General features: G+C 34.2%; 1 protein-coding gene across 3 annotated transcripts in view; it reads right to left on the bottom strand.

The window, feature by feature from the left end:
* LOC125676565 (sterile alpha motif domain-containing protein 9-like) overlaps positions 1-14,697 on the bottom strand; it is a 35,750-nt gene extending 21,053 nt beyond the window's left edge. For 2 of the 3 annotated variants that reach the window (XM_056160432.1, XM_056160433.1), the window contains exon 1: positions 4,272-4,490. The gene's annotated coding sequence lies outside the window, so the exon portion shown is untranslated. Of the gene's footprint in view, positions 1-4,271; positions 4,491-14,497 lie in introns of those variants that run through there. The other variant, XM_048914415.2, reaches the window with a different exon arrangement.
* Between the last annotated feature and the right edge of the window lie 1,944 nt (positions 14,698-16,641).

The raw sequence follows: 16,641 nt of genomic DNA, 5'->3' as shown, positions 1-16,641 counted from the left end.
AACTCTCTAAAATGAGCTTTGTGATAATGTATAACTTTGATTTTTTTTTTTTTTGTGAAACCTTTTAAATAAATTAGACAGTAGATTTTGATCATGAAAAGTGGAAAACAAAATTTTGCAGAAAATCATGAATCAGTCCCTTTAAAGTATCGAAGTATGAAACACAAACGGACGACTCTGTGGTGTGTTTTATTTCAAGCTCACATGGATATATCAAATCGACATTTCAATGAAAGTTATGATTTAACCTTGTCCATAGACAAAACGTCGTCGAGATATCTTAATATCGAATTGAAGGCCACAGGAAGATATTTTTTTCTTCTCACGTAGATGTTTTTGAATAAATTATCCTTCATATGAATAAAAACAGGTCGGCTTATCTATTAGTTGCTCGAAATAAAAGACACGTCCATTTCTGTTTGATTCTTAGATATTTTATTGAAAATAGACATTGACGGCAAACTGACAACTCAAGTGTATGCCAAACGGGATTATTTCAGATTCTCCATCGTCAACTTCCTATATTTATGCAAAAATATTCCATTATCACCTGCATATGGTGTTTATATCTCTCAACTGATTCGATACGCAAGAGCTTGTTCTGCATATGGTCTTATTTTTCCTCTTCTTTAGTGAGAATTTGTCCGCGCGATTTTATGAACATGCTTCGACTGATCCACTTCAAACTTTGTGAGCTGATAGAGGGTCATTAGGAGGGGTGCAATCAAATTTTCAAAATGGCCGCCGTTTCAAAATGGCGGCCAAAAAACGTCAAAAAATTAAGGTTGTTGGATTTCAACCAAATTCTATTTCTAGGGTATTTTGGTGACCCCGAGTCCATTTCCACCATCCAAAAAAAAAATTCAGCCGCCATTTTCAAAATGGTCGTCATATACTGAAATATTTGAAAGTGTTAAAATCTGTACAACATTTGGGTTCTGGGGTAAATGGAGGGTCCACAATTCATTTCTAGCATCAGTATTTTCAAAATGGCCGCCGTTTCAAAATGGTCGTTTTCGTTTGAGAAACAGAAAATCGGCCATATTTTCCTACCGGAAGTGAATTTTGGAAAAACAAAAATAACCACAGCAAATTCATTTCATAAGACATTATTCCTGAAAATTTGAAGAAAATCTACCCAGCCATTTTTGAGAAATCACTCGAAGAAATCGGAAAATCGTCATTTTTTTCAAATACTTCCGGTATAGAGGGGAAGTGACGGACGAAAAAATTGAAAGTATGTGTACAATGACCTAATGCTAGTTGATCAACCCTACAAGTTTCAAGCGTCTATATATATTCATTATTGAGAAACTGAAAAAACAAAGTTTCAATTTGTCCAACCTCTATCTCACGACCGGGAGTGACTTTCGAAAAATATTTGACGTTACTCTAGACATTTATAGTGTCTACAACATATGTTAGATACAAGTCAAACACTTGTTTAGTAAACAAGATTTAAGGCATTGAAAAATTACCGGAAGTCGACGTTTCGACTTCCGGTGGGGTCAACGGTTTTAAATACTCCAAAAGACACCTGATAAAGTGGTATAGGTTTCGATTCAACAGCTACAACTTTAATTTTTCGATTCATTATATCACTTCCGGTGACGACCGGAAGTGACGGCCGACATTTTGAACCCCCAACTGCACGCCTACAAAGTGAGATTTATCAACTCTGAAAATTTGGTGACTCTATCTTTTACCGTTTCTGAGAAAACCGCTGGACAACGAAAACAGCTAATAAGCCATATTTGCTGACCGGAAGTGAATTTTGAAAAAAAAAAAATTTGTCCGAGGTATTTTTATTCTCTATCATCCCTGAAAATTTCAAGAAAATCCATCCAGACATCTCTGAGAAATCGAGGGAAAAAATGATAATAATAAATAGTACAATCACTAGAAGGTCTTCCGTTGGTAACGGAAGACCTTGATAAGAAACGGAGCAAAAACAATAATTATGTCTCCGACACTTTGTGTTCGGAGACATAATAAGAAGAAAAAACAGTGCGACATTTAACTCTGGACATGACAAAAGTCCGGAGTTTCGCCAACCCTTTTATTAAGAATACAAATAAACCCTTTACAAAAAAGATGGGATTTTATGTCCACAAGACATGCACCAACATTTACACTTGTAACTATTGTAGTTTTTAAGATATTTCACCTGAAATCAAAAAATCCCATGGGATTTTGGAGGGATTTTTAATCCCACTTGGGGGATTTTCACTCCCACCAAAAATCCTATGGGAGAAAAAATATAATTTCTCCCATAGGATTTTAACTCCCATATTTAAATTTAAAATAGGATACAATGTCCCATAGGAGGAAATGTCCCATAATGAACATGAAATGGCAGTGAATATCCTATTTGAGCATGAATGGGAATAAATATCCCAAATAAAACACATGATGGGGACATTTATCCCATGAATATAGTAATAAAGCAGAAAATTGTATCTTAAAGAGTGTTTGTCATGATTCTTAAGAATGTACTTGCAAGCTAAGGAATGACATTAACTTTATATCTAGTAATTACACTCCTAAATTATGTAGACCTATACATGTGTTAATGGATAAATGTCTAAACAACATGAGAAATTAAATTATATTAGAGCTCTGCATTACTAAACTCTTTCCCGTGCAATTTTAATTGTATACACATAACCCTATCACAAAAATATTAGAATAAAATTGAACGGTATTAAATTATGCAGTTAGAACACTAACTTATTTACATGCAGCTGTTCACATTCACTATTTACAACCCTTTACAGGTCGTCAGGTGTGAATATTCACAGGAACCGGTATTTTTGTTTGTAATAATAATAGTAGGCCCTATGGTACCATCCCCAATGAAAAAAATAACCCAAAAGGAATGGCACAATTTCTTACTCAAAACTTCGCTTAAAATAATTCGAAAATTCTGCTTTTATCGTCCCCACCCCAATTGTCATTCTGATTCGGTAATCCCAGTGCTTTTATTAGGGGTGTGTGGTATATACCCCTACTCTTATCATTATGGGGTTCCTCTGATATGTTGTGGAATTTTGGAATAGCCTAGCTTACACACTAACAAACGTTCTCTACACTTACTATGCTCCTTCCGGAAGAGCGCAAGTGCGCAAGCGCACCTTGATTAGCATATCAAAATAAACAATATTGTAAACGTATCAAGTACGAACGTTGCACGCGTCTTAATTGAAGTAGTAGCTAGTAGCGAAACTGCACTGTATGTACAAATTATGGAGAATTTTAAAGTGTTGCCCTTTAAATCGATAAATTTAGAGAGGGGGAAATCGAGTAGGAAAAGAAGGGACTTAGAATTGATCAATGGTGACTTTTTTCCAGCAGAGGGTCATACTTGTTTGGAGGTAAACAGAACTAGGGCGTTTGATGCAGATGAAGATGATCACATTGATAGTGTGCGAAAGTAAAAGCATTTTGAGCGACACGAATTGCAAATTTTGTTCGGATGGATACTTTTATCATCATACTGAATATCAATTTTGAAAAGGGAAATAAGTTCATTTCTGTATGGAGCAACTGGACAATAAGCTCGACTTTTCCTTTTTTGAAGGCTACCACATACTCGACAAAATTTTGTCAGATTTTCAATATGTGTGGAAGCATTTTGCAACTCCTCAAACTCCATCTCAGACATCATGCAATGAATACTGCATACTGACTAATATGATCCTAAAAAAAGGTATAGAGTGTAAGGACAGTGAATTACACAATTACAAATATATTATAAATGAGAGACAAATTAAATTAAGCTATGGATAGCTACTATACTAAGCCAAAAGTAATTGGTGCACACTGTCACTGCACTGCAATAAAAAAAGCATATATGAACCTCCCTACCCCAACTGGTAGCTACTACTTTGCTAAGCTAATGCAATGTATACCACCAATATGCATGTGTAAAATGCACATATGTACACTGGCAGTCGCTGCACTGTGTATCAGATATATGCATACATATATTTCGTTACAAAGTAATAATTCAGATCTAGCAATTTCTGAAATGTAAAAAAACAACCTTTAATCAGACAGAAACATCCAATCATGAACGAACACCCAATCTCAATTGGGGTGATCGACGCAAAAATCCATAGAACGACGCATAATGAACCTTTGCGAAATCGAAAGTAGAAAGCCTAAATAATTTCAAACAATTGTCACAAAATCTGAAGAAATTGCACATAATTGTCTAAACTTGTTTAATTTTTGCATCTTTAATATGTAAATCCCTTTTTTTAACCTACCATAACTTTAAAAAAAATCGCCAAAATTCCAAATATTAACCGATTTCTTTGCTGTTTGCATGTCACGTTAGAGTTAAAAAAGAGTTATCAAAGGGCAATAACTGCGCATACTTCATTCGGAAATTACCTATACTATTTTTAGTTGCGCAGTTAGCTAGACGAATCGAAGCGTGGGCAAAGAACGATAACTCATTTTCAATATGGTGGTCAATTTGCATAATTTATTCAAGAGGAAAAGTTGCATTGACGTTTGTTAGTGTTACAGTTATAATTTGTTTACAATATATTAAAATTAGTGTTAATTAAGTGCTTACGGTGAAATCTGCTACTGCTAGATGATGCTAAGTTGTTTCGTGAACCGAATCAGACATCTCCAACAAGATTCTCGAAGATTTAACAACACAAGAATCATTTTACAAAATGCATGCTTCGGTCCATCATTCTCCCTCTGACAATCACATTCATTCTGAAGTCAAAGTACTTTCTCCTATACCTTAAGCGTCAAAAAGACTTTGACAGGTAAATACGAATAAACGGTTAACAGACATCTCGACCCTAAGAAAGTTCAGTCCTGGATGTTCTAGTCCAAAAAGAAGTATGACCCAATCTTATGCATTAATTTATTAAATTTCCGGTTGAGCAACACCCAAATCCTCTAGAGACATTGTTTACAGTTATATGACATTGCCTAAATGTGTGACACAATATTAATCCACCCCTGCTCAAAGGGGCATAAGCACCGAGCATAGACCTAAATGTTGCAGCCCTTCACTGGCAATGGTGACGTCTCCATACAAGTGAAAAATTCTCAAGCAGGACGTTTACGTTTTTGTTTTGTTTTTTTAAATTTTGTTTTCATTTTTTTTAATGTTAAACATGAAAAGTATTACTGAATCTGTGTTTACAGCCAAAATTTTAACCTTCTGGATGCAGGAATAAAAGCAATATTTTAGCCTTCATTCTGTGTCATGTAAACAAAGACTGGAGTGTTTTTATGTTTACATTTAAGGTGGCTCACTACACCGGGAAATAGTTTCTCAAATCAGTACAAATTGATTTAATATTTTAAAAAAGATCTGATGATATACAATAAGTGTGTATGCCAAAAACAGCAAAAAATGCAAATTTGGATAAAAACATGATTTTCAAAAATATTATTTCAACACATGAACAAAAGACTGGTGGATTTGAGCTCAAGATCTGTAGTTCACCAGCCCAATGCTCTCTCTCTCTCTCTCTCTCTCTCTCTCTCTCTCTCTCTCTCTCTCTTGCCCAATGCTTTATTAATTAACCACTTAGCTATGGTGTTATAGACGAATAAATCGATCAATACAAATACTTTCCCAAAACATTTAAATCGCCATCTTGTAACATAGTGTCATAAAGCTTTAGTGTAGTGCGTATACCTTAACAAACCAGTGAAATTTTTAATTTTGTAATTGAATTTTCAAAGCATCTTTACTTTTGCACATGCAATTTTACAAAGATTATTCAATAAAGGGTAAAAAAAAAAAAAAAAAACCACTTAAAATACTTGTTTTTGATCCACTGTAGATTTTAGGAAAATATTAGATTCCTGGGTCAGAGAAATCTAGACATCATTAAATGATAATGAAGTATTGTATAAAAAAAAATTTAAAAAAAAATTAAGACTTTGTGACAGACAGACTTACAGATATGGACAGAAAGTACAAAAACCATATAATTATATGAAATGATTTTGCAAGTAAAAAGTACATGAAGTGCACAATTATGATTTAAATGTAATTATCATTTTTATTAGGAATTTAGATGTCTCCTCTTTTTGCAAACAATTACACATCTATATATGAAGATGACATATATAGTGAGCATATAAAACTCTCCTACCAAAAATGCAAACAAATATGTGCAATGTGAGTTTGAAAAATATGTATGTCTTAAAAAGTGATTGACTAGATATCAGGAAGCAAGCAAGCTCACTCCATGTTAATGTGCTACAACTAACTTAAATTCACTACATTATCCAAAATCCACCCAAAAAGAACCAAAACCTACCAACACTAAATACCAATATATATCCATGTGAGGTCAAGGTTTCGGGAGTGAAACAATGTGTTTTTTAAACTTTAAATCATTATGTTTTACTTTTGTAGGATATTCATAATGTTGAAATTGATTTAAAGCAATCAATTTTCAATTGGAGATACAAGGTACATGTATGCACATAAATGTACCACCCTGAATCTCATATCATACCTTATTATAGCTGGCAAAATTATGAAATGAAATTTAATGTCACCACAGAATTTATAATTTCCATTTCTTTCTCTCAATTCACATGGAGACCTCCTTTTTTAGAGTCTTATTTTCTTTTACTTGAATGTTCTAAATTGAAATCTATGGAATAATAATCTTGGAAGAAAAATCTACATGAAAATATTTTCTACTTTGAGAAACAAAATGACAAACATAACTGTTTTAAATGTAAGTCAGAAATAGAAAAATAATTCAATTTAATGCACTTACATGTGTAATTGAAAGAAAATTCCTTTGAGTACATGATTTTATTCAAATTATATTCAAAAAAGTATTTCAATTTCTTCAAAACTTCGATCTTCAGATGATTTTCCATCCATTGACACCCCAAACGTATGATCACACACATGTATAGCAGGAACATATGTTCCTCAAATCTCCTTCACATAACACTTGACTACTTTTGAAATGCAATTTAAGTCTTTTTAGAAATTAACAAAGATGAGTGTACAGATTCATACCCTAGCTGTTGATGATTGCTAAAACTGATCACTACTCAAAACTCTGAAACAAATCTTTATGGATTTTTTGTATTTCACACACACACGCACACATACACGTACATGCATTCACACATCAAAAATATCAACAAGACACTGACCTTACCAGTCACCTGAGTTATTTAGTTAAAAGTATTACTAACCTCAATATGAATGAAATCTATATAATACAGTAACTTTTCTTGCTCTAGGCATGCATATATGCTAAATTCTAATATTCAGTAGAAGTATAATATAAGGTGTAATTCATTCCCCCAAAAGCGTCTATACTGATGAAACATTTTACAATTATAAACTTGATATACACTTTTAACACTATTTGGATCTGACCTTGAATCAGAACCCTGGAGTTGCAAGCATCACAATTTTTGTACATCTCTTTCTGTTTTTCTTGACAATGCATCCATCATTTATAATATTCTAGTGTCAACAAAATTAAAGAAGGATTCTTTTAAATCATAAAGACATGTGATTACTATGACCATTTTGGTTCCATCTATTTTAAAGCTAGTATCAAAACCTTTAGATTCTAACATGTATATATAAACTATGTTTTTAATTATCAAATACTCCCCCCCCAAAAAAAAACCCCAAAAAACCAACCAACTTTTAGCTATTGATCTTAATCATAGTGTTTTATTTTGATAATTTAATTTACAGATACATGTATAAGTTGTCATAATGTCATTTAAGGAGGTATGCTACACCAGAGAAATTTGATGTAGATGAAAAGTGTAGGATATGTACAAAAATATTTTGAATTTGAAAATTTTCAAATTTACTTTATTTTGTCAAAAAATACAGTTTTAGTAGAAGGTAATCTGAAAAAAAAATTTAAAACCCCTGCTGGACTCGAACCTGCGACCAACAGTTCAGCAGTCGGTATTCTAACCTACTGAGCTACTCGGCTAGGTATTTAAATAGAAAAGGAAAAGTCATATATTGCTGATATCGATTTTGTCATCCATGTTTTTAAAGGAAGTCAGCCATTATGACGATGTAGAGTACTACCTTAATTCTATTTTATTGTTGCATTCCTCTTCTTGCCCTTGTAAAGCACAATCTGATTAAAATAAGATCTTTGATCCGCTCCGTTATTGTTATAAATAAGATCTTTGATCCGCTCCATAACAATAACGGAGCGGATCAAAGATCTTATTGTAACGACATAACAATAACGGAGCGGATCAAAGATCTTATTTTAATCAGATTGTGTAAAGCACCTTGGAGTAATAAACTGTTTTATATAAGGCTGCATGTATATAAATTTTATTACTATTATCACTGATCGAGGTCATGAAATTTACAATTACCTGTTCCTTCTTTACCTATAAAGCATCAATAGCATTAAGGAAGATGTTATCTAAATTTAAATGTTTTACACATAAACACTATATATCAAGTTTGGCAAGTTTGGGTCCCCTTGGAGTCAGAATTTCTACCCTAGGAATCATGATATTTACAAGCTTGATGTTTTGTTTACTGTCACATTTAACAGAAGCTGACCACTAGCAATAGGTCACATGAGAGAATCAATTGACCTAAAAATCTATTAATTAACATGATTGAAATGTTTTAATCTTTATATCCATGATAAGATATTCTTTATATATTTTATATTGAATTCAATTTGGTACTTTGACCTCTTTATTTTCAAAATAATTGGAATTATGTCTATATACACACATGTGAGAGTTGGCCTCCAGCTAGGTGTCCAATGAAGAAATTATGAATAATGGAATGACAAATTAATGATTGTCTAATGCTTACAGGGATGGATCCAGGAATTTTTGAGAGAGGGGAATTTTAGCATTAATTTGGGTTATCAAGGGAGGGGGGTCCACACTCAAAATGTGTTATTTTTACTTTATTTTAGCAAAATTTCCTGAACCAGCACCCCCTCTGGATCCACCACTGGGTTATCATTTACTCCTTCATTCTTGATTACAAACCTAAGGACACTAAATTGTAATTTCACATTTTTTTTTTTAATTTGACAATATTTCATTATCACACAACAGCAAAATTATGAAAGCATATACATGTACGTACAATAATAGCAAATTGATTGTTCTGACATATCATTTGATATACATATATATTCATAAGAAAATTTGAACTATCATGCATATTATAGATTATCAGTCATCAAGTTTTTTGTTGTGGGTTTTTTTTTTTTTTTTTTGGTTCAAAGTAATTTCACATTTTGAATCTTGCTTATTAATTGATATGTTGATATGGAATCAAATGACATGCATGCACGCAGAAGCTATGTGAAAAATGCCAGATCTTGTGTAGCAATTTGTAAACCCAATGATTACAAAGTCTATTAGTATTCTATTTCAGTAAAAGAAAATCCTATTTTAATTCATAGTTTGCAATAGATATGATAAAAGGAATAAGCATTTAATAATAATTATCAAAATCTATAGTTTAAAATTGAAAAACAATCTCATAAAAAATATAATATATATTTTACACATGCATTTTTGTAAACTTTACAAAAGGAACAGATTTCCCCCCTGAATTTATATAAAAATCAGTATTATGTCCTGTGACATTTTGTTATTATGCTTTAATAAACTTCTAATATTGACTTTGTCCTTGCATGGTCATTTTGTCCATTTTTTTTATATCTGTACCCAGGTTTTGTCTTGTGACTTTTACCCCAACTAATCCCTTTGTGTATAATACACATGGGATGTTCTTTACAGCTCAGCAAGCCCCTGGCTTTGTTTCTCATTGTTCCTTATCTACAATTACTGGGTGAATGACTTTGTGAAGATGTAATTTGCCATCTAATACTTTTATAAGCATTTCATATCATGATCAACATATCATGCTATTTCAGTCAATATTATAAATAATTCATTTGATACATAATATGTAATATTGTAGGCTTATATGGTGATATTTGGAAAATAATGGCAAAGCAATTCTCAGCATGAACATTGAAAATTATGTTGCAATATACATCACCCAATACAAAGGCAAAGGATACATTTTAATTTTTACGTTTAAATTCATATGAAATATTGTGAAATCCATAATCATGTGAATGCATAGCTGCAGAACTGTAGCTCTCTGAAAAAATATTAATTGGTACAGATCTGTCCCAATATTTTCTCAGAGAGCTACAATTTTGCAGCTAGTGAATGTGGTTAACTTATACTATATGTAATCTCTTTCTAATATTTGTTTAATTTGTACCTTTTTCATATTGTACAACAAAGTATAATTTAATGCACATTAATCCTCGGATTATAATAATGTTTTTAAATTATTTTTTTTTTTAGGCTTATTTTTTTTTTATTTATTTGTACAAATAGAAATTAAGTGCATCATAATATATACTTTTAAAGGTAAGATGTACAATTGATACATAATCACTCATACCAACCATTCATACTCCACTCAAACATTTCAAAACTATGGATTATAAATTTTGATTAGTGCAAAATTTGTTAATTTCTATAAGGTCATCTCAAATCTTTTAAAAACATATTAGTGACTTTTGGGGGGGAAACACCTGAAACACTTTTAAAGCCAATTTAAATGGTCCAGGTCAAGCATATTTTGCTTTTAAGCCAAATCTTTGTAAGATCATTTGTGCACTTTGACAATTATTTCTAAATATTCGGGCTAGTATAATGAAGAAGTATGGATGTTTCAATTTTCATTAACATTTAATACCAAAACCATATCTCCTTTGCTTGACCAAAAAAGCCCCCCCCCCCCCCTCCACACACACACACACAGTGAGGTCTAGATCCGCCACTGTTTAATCTGTGATTTTTGGGCAAAGTTGGATCAATTTCATTTTATGAACAGGTCCAGTGGTACGATGGATTTTTCATTTTCAAGACAAATTAATAGAAATATAAATTGTTAGCCAGTAAAAAGAAGTAATGATTTAAATCAGATACTTGGAACAGTGTTGATGTTAACAGGGACCTATATACTAGTTAGTATATAGGTCCCTGATGTTAACTTATGAAATTCTTATATTGTATACAAGATATTATCCAACTAACAGATAGACTTTTGCGATTATATCTTATGCATTATGAACTGTAGCTAAACAATATCACTATTAAAATCTTATGTCCATTTCCATGTAGTTGGGAATCAATTAAGCTTTCCTGGTTCCGATTTTGATTTAATTTTTATTTTGTGAACATAAATCAATATTTGTCTAATCCCAGGAACCGGTAATTTTGTCTGTAATGATAATAATGAGAGTCTATACGATACCACCACCCCCCCCCCCCCCCCACCCACCCCCGTGTTTTTATTAGGAGGTATTGAATACACCCGTAAATATCATTACAGACAAAATGCTAATATATTTACAAGTGCACTTTATGTACTGTTCTCCACGGGCAAGGGCACAGGCACCGGAAGTATGGATACATGTATTTAGAGATTGGCCTTCTACTGGTATATTATAAAATGAATTTTATTATACCGGTAGAAGGCCAATCTCTAAAGCTTACAAAAAAGCGTGAAACGATTACATGAATCGAAAGAGGGATGAAAAATAGACTACGAATTCATACATTTCAGAGAAATTATTCCCACCAAAAAAAATATGAAAAAGGTGGGGTGGGTGGGTGTAGTAATATCCATATTTAAGGTGCCTGTGGGCAAGGGCGCATCCAGGAATTGTTTAAAGGATGAGCGGATTGCGACCCAAGTTTGTGCCTATTCCGCCCCGGCCCCAAAGATGGGTGAATATCGCAAACTGGTAAAATGACCAGTTTTGTTTAAAACTATGGAAGTAAAGTGGAGTGACTACAACCCTCTTGATCCGCCACTGATGAACAAGAACTACATTACGGGGATTAGGAAGCACAGGGTTCATTTAGAATAATTGTAATCTTTAAGGAAATCTTCGTGGAGCATATTATCGCAAATAGTTGCTGAAATTGAACCTTACCATAATTCCGCCGGCGAGGATTGCAGCTATTTTCACTTTCACATCGCAGGAGGTGCGTTTGATGAGCTATCAACTTATACAGACTATCTACATGTACAGGGGCGGATCCAGGAATTGTGGTTACGGGGCGCCACTTTATGAGGCAGTGGGTCCATGGCGAAGCCCTGGTTGGGGCCCAGGGGGCGAAGCCCCCGGAAACTCCTGGGTTTTACAAATTTTATGGGGCTTGAAATATTTCTCCTATTTAGTCATTTGTACTACATATCATGTATGTATTTTCTATCATTTTAATAAGGTGAAATTAATAAAATGACCCAAATTTTAAGGGTTTTTTGGGGAAAATATTAAGTTCTCCCAATAAAGTAATTAAAAAAATTAAAAGATTTTGTCATTTATTTCTCCGCCTGCGCCCCCTCTAAATCCGCCACTGATGTATATTGCAATAATCTACCAGAATATACTGACACCTTATAGGTGATACTTCATTAGTACAAATGGACACCACCACCATCCCTCCAAAGGGAGGGGGTGAGACTAACAACGAAAGGGGAAAAACACATTCATAGGCGTAGCTTGGGTTCGAATATTACCGAGGCAGGGGGTCTGCCTCGGCTATCGACATTTTAACAACGTAAAAGGTGTTTTTTTTTACCGAGGCAGCTGCCTCGGTTGCCTCAATGGAAGCTACGCCACTGACATTCCGCAAATTATAATATACATGTAACAGGCTGTCTTTGCATTTAGTCCGAGTTTTTTCAGTTATCTTTTTAAAAGTGCAGACTATCAGTATAGCAATGTGCATACTAAAACAGAACCCGCCCCTGATATTACGAAGTTCATACAGCCCGAATCATCGAAGCTTAGACTGGGTATTTTGAATTGAAGATTTTAAGATTTCCAAAACGCAATTTGACAAATAAGAAGAGGCCCATGGGCCACATCGCTCACCTGAGTCACCTTGGCCCATATCTGAAGACTTTCCATATATATTTGCATGTAAAACCTTGGTCCCTATTATGGCCCAAACTACCCTTTGCAAACTTGAATCTACACTATGTCAGAAAGCTTTCATGTAAATGTCAACTTCTTTGGCCCAATGGTTCTTTTAAAGCTTTTTTCTATATTGGTATGTAAAAATTTGACCCCCCCCCCAACTTGTGGCCCCATCCTACCCCCCGGGGACCATGATTTGAACAAACTTGAATCTGCACTATGTCAGAAAGTTTTCTTGTAAATATCAGCTTTTCTGACTCAGTGGTTATTGAGAAAAAGATTTTAACTATATATTTGTATGTAAAACTTTGATCCCTCTTGTGGCCCCATCCTACCCCCGGAGCCCATGATTTGAAGAAACTTGAATCTGCACTATGTCAGAAAGTTTTCATGTAAAATTCAGCTTTTCTGGCTCAGTGGTTCTTGAGAAGAAGATTTTTCCTATATATTTGTATGTAAAACTTTGATCCCCTATTGTGGCCCCATCCAACCCCCGGAGCCCATGATTTGAACAAACTTGAATCTGCATTATGTCAGGAAGCTTTCAGGTAAATCTCAGCTTTTCTGGCTTAGTGGTTCTTGAGAAGAAGATTTTTAAAGTGAAAAATCAACAATAGACTAATAGAAGGGTCTTCCGCTGAAAACGGAAGACCCTAATAACTGAGTCACCGTTATATCTAAAATATAGACATACACTATGCGCTTTGCGATCAAAAATACATCCTGTGTATTTATAAACAAAACATTTGATTTAGCTTAATAAGATGTATGCTAAAAGATCAAAAACATTCATGACAAAATATTCCTGTGTTGAACCTCTCATTGTCAAAGGGGAAAATGAACATCTCTGCTTTGTAAAATTTTATATTCTTATATACCTTATTTATATCCGTAGAGTAACTGGATAAAAAATCCGAATACGTCATCCGGACGTGTACGAATAGATGTCAACGCATCTTAATTGTAAGCAAAATTATACAGGAATTATTTTTAATGGATTTTAATTTCATTCCAAATTTTACATTTTAGGTGGAGAAGCTATGCTATGTGTTCGGGACAGGATGATTTAATAAAAAAACCGAGCAAAATCAATAAGTCTGCAAACTTTGTTTTGGATACGGCGATGAAACGGAGAACAAACAACATGTCACCGAAACTGTTGGGATATAAAAACAATTTTCCTTCCGACCCACAGGGCAGTTTACGGTTACGGGGGTTTAAATAATTGTCTTCCGCATTGTGGAAAATAACAAAAAAGTTGATAGAAATACGAATCCTCTTTAAAAATCTCCCCATCAAGTCCTTTTGATAACGATGTCGACACGTTTGGGTAATTCGCCGTGAATATAACACACCCTGCAGGTAGCTTCTGTAGTGGAGGTCGGCAGGACTAGGGCTAATCAATTTGTAAAATTTCAATGATATGGTTTATGCAACGGAAAAAGAAGAAATAACAAATAATATAACAATGACATGAACGAATGACAATTACTTACAGTTCTAGGTTGTCGCCGATATTCCACACAAATAGCATGGATTCATAAATACCAGGTACATTCCGGGGCGGTACCTGGAAAAGCGGGTAAAAAGGGCTATGACTCATTCCAATCTGACTAAAGTACAGACCTATATTATTATATATATACAGATAGGTCTGTACTTTAGTCAGATTGTGACTCATTCGCTATGACTATGTGAAATATGATACTTTAAAGGGACTGGTTCACGATTTTTGATAAAAATATTTTTCATTTTGGATGTTAAACATTGAAAATATAACTCATTTAAAGTTGACAGCCAAACTTTTGACCTTCTGAATGCAAGAATAAAAGCAATATTTTAGCCTTAAATCTGTGTTATGTAAACAAAGACTCGAGCCATTTTATGTATACAAACAAACAAGTGAACTATTGATTTTGCAATATAAAGCATCTTAATTTTGCATAGTCACAAATTTTAACTTTTAGATGACATATTTTACCTTAAAATGTTTGAAATGTGAAAGATATGATAAACTTAGTTCGATATCCATTTCTTTTGAAAATTTCGCAAACAATAACATACCGCAATCTTTGTTTACAAAACAAATAATAAACTCTCCAAATGAGCTTCTGTGATGATGTATAACCATAATTTTTATGTGAAATCTTTTAAACACATTAGACAGTAGATTTTGATCATTAAAAGTGAAAAAGAAAATTTTGGGGAAATCGTGAATCAGTCCCTTTAAAAATCCGCATTAGCTATATCGATTTACCCAAAGTTTATGGATTTTAGCAAACCGACAGTAGATATTAAGATGATAACAAAATACCACTGCGGCAATCTGATGCAATCGCCAGGGGCGGATTCAGGAATTTGCGGTTAGGTGGAGGGGGACGCAAGATTATGAGACGGGGGTCTGGGGTAGCCTTGAGGCCCCCAGTGAATCCAAGGCAAAGCCCTGGTTGGGACCCAGGGAGCGGAAGCTCCTCGATTTCACGGATTTTATAGGGCTTGAAATATGTCTCCTAAGTAAACATCTATACTATTAAGGTGAAATTAATGAAATGACGCACATTTTAAGGTTTTTTTTTTGGGGGGGGGGGGAATGGAAGTTCTCCAAATAAACGTAATTTAATAAATCAAAAGATTTTGTCATTTATTTCTTCGAGAGTGGAAGAAATTATTGCTTCATTTATTGTTTACATTTTTCTAAACAAGAGACCACGGTTTACTTTAAATTTGAAAAAAATTAGGGGGCGCGGGCCAGAGGAACCCTCTTAAATCCTCCACTGACAGGGGCGGATCTAGGAATTGCGGTTACGGGGGGGGGGCACCTTATGAGGTAAGAGGTCTGGGGGCCGCCTTGAGGTCCCCAGTGAATCCAGGGCGAAGCACTGGTCGGGCCTCAGGGAGTGAAGCCCCCGGAACCTCCTGGATTTTACAGATTTTACAGGGCTTGAAACTGGTCTCCTATTTAGTCATCTGTACTATTTTCTCTCATTTTTGATAAGGGGAAATTAATAAAATGACGCAAATTGAAGGGTTTTTGGAAAACAATAAAGTTCTCCCAATAAAGTAATTCAAGAAATAAAAAGATGTTGCCATTTATTTCCCCGGGAGTGGAAGAAATCATTGCTTTTTTTATCGTTTGGTACATTTGTTTTCAAACAAGGTATCACGGTTTACCCTAAATTTGAAAATTTAATGGGGGGCGCCTGCTGTACCTCCTTAAATCCGCCACTGGCATAGGGGTGTAATACGGATTTAAGGAAGAGAGAGAGGGGTGGGTGGGGGGGGGGGGGGGGTGGGCAGCCACGTAACATCGTTTTTCAGGGAAGGAGGGTGGGTAGCCGGAGGAGATGTCTTCACAACATTTTTTCCTCTAAAATATTTGACAAGAATGAATAAATATTCAACATCAAAACATGTTCTTTTGACTGATGTTCAAAATCTTTCAAATTCCAAATGCATGGGGGACTCATTAAGACCCCGCAGTCATTTAGTAATCACATTGTCCGTCCGTCCGTTAGCGTTTTCATGGTAGAGTTTTTAAATTTTGTACAGAAATGATTTACAATAAGAAGATACCTACAGATTTTGGGGTCATGTCAGTTTGTCTGTCTGTATGTATGCCATCATCTTTGTTATTATGAAC

This window comes from Ostrea edulis, chromosome 3, assembly GCF_947568905.1.
Source record: "Ostrea edulis chromosome 3, xbOstEdul1.1, whole genome shotgun sequence".
NCBI classification, from domain to species: Eukaryota; Metazoa; Mollusca; class Bivalvia; order Ostreida; family Ostreidae; genus Ostrea; species Ostrea edulis.
This window is presented reverse-complemented; position numbering and strand designations above follow the sequence as displayed.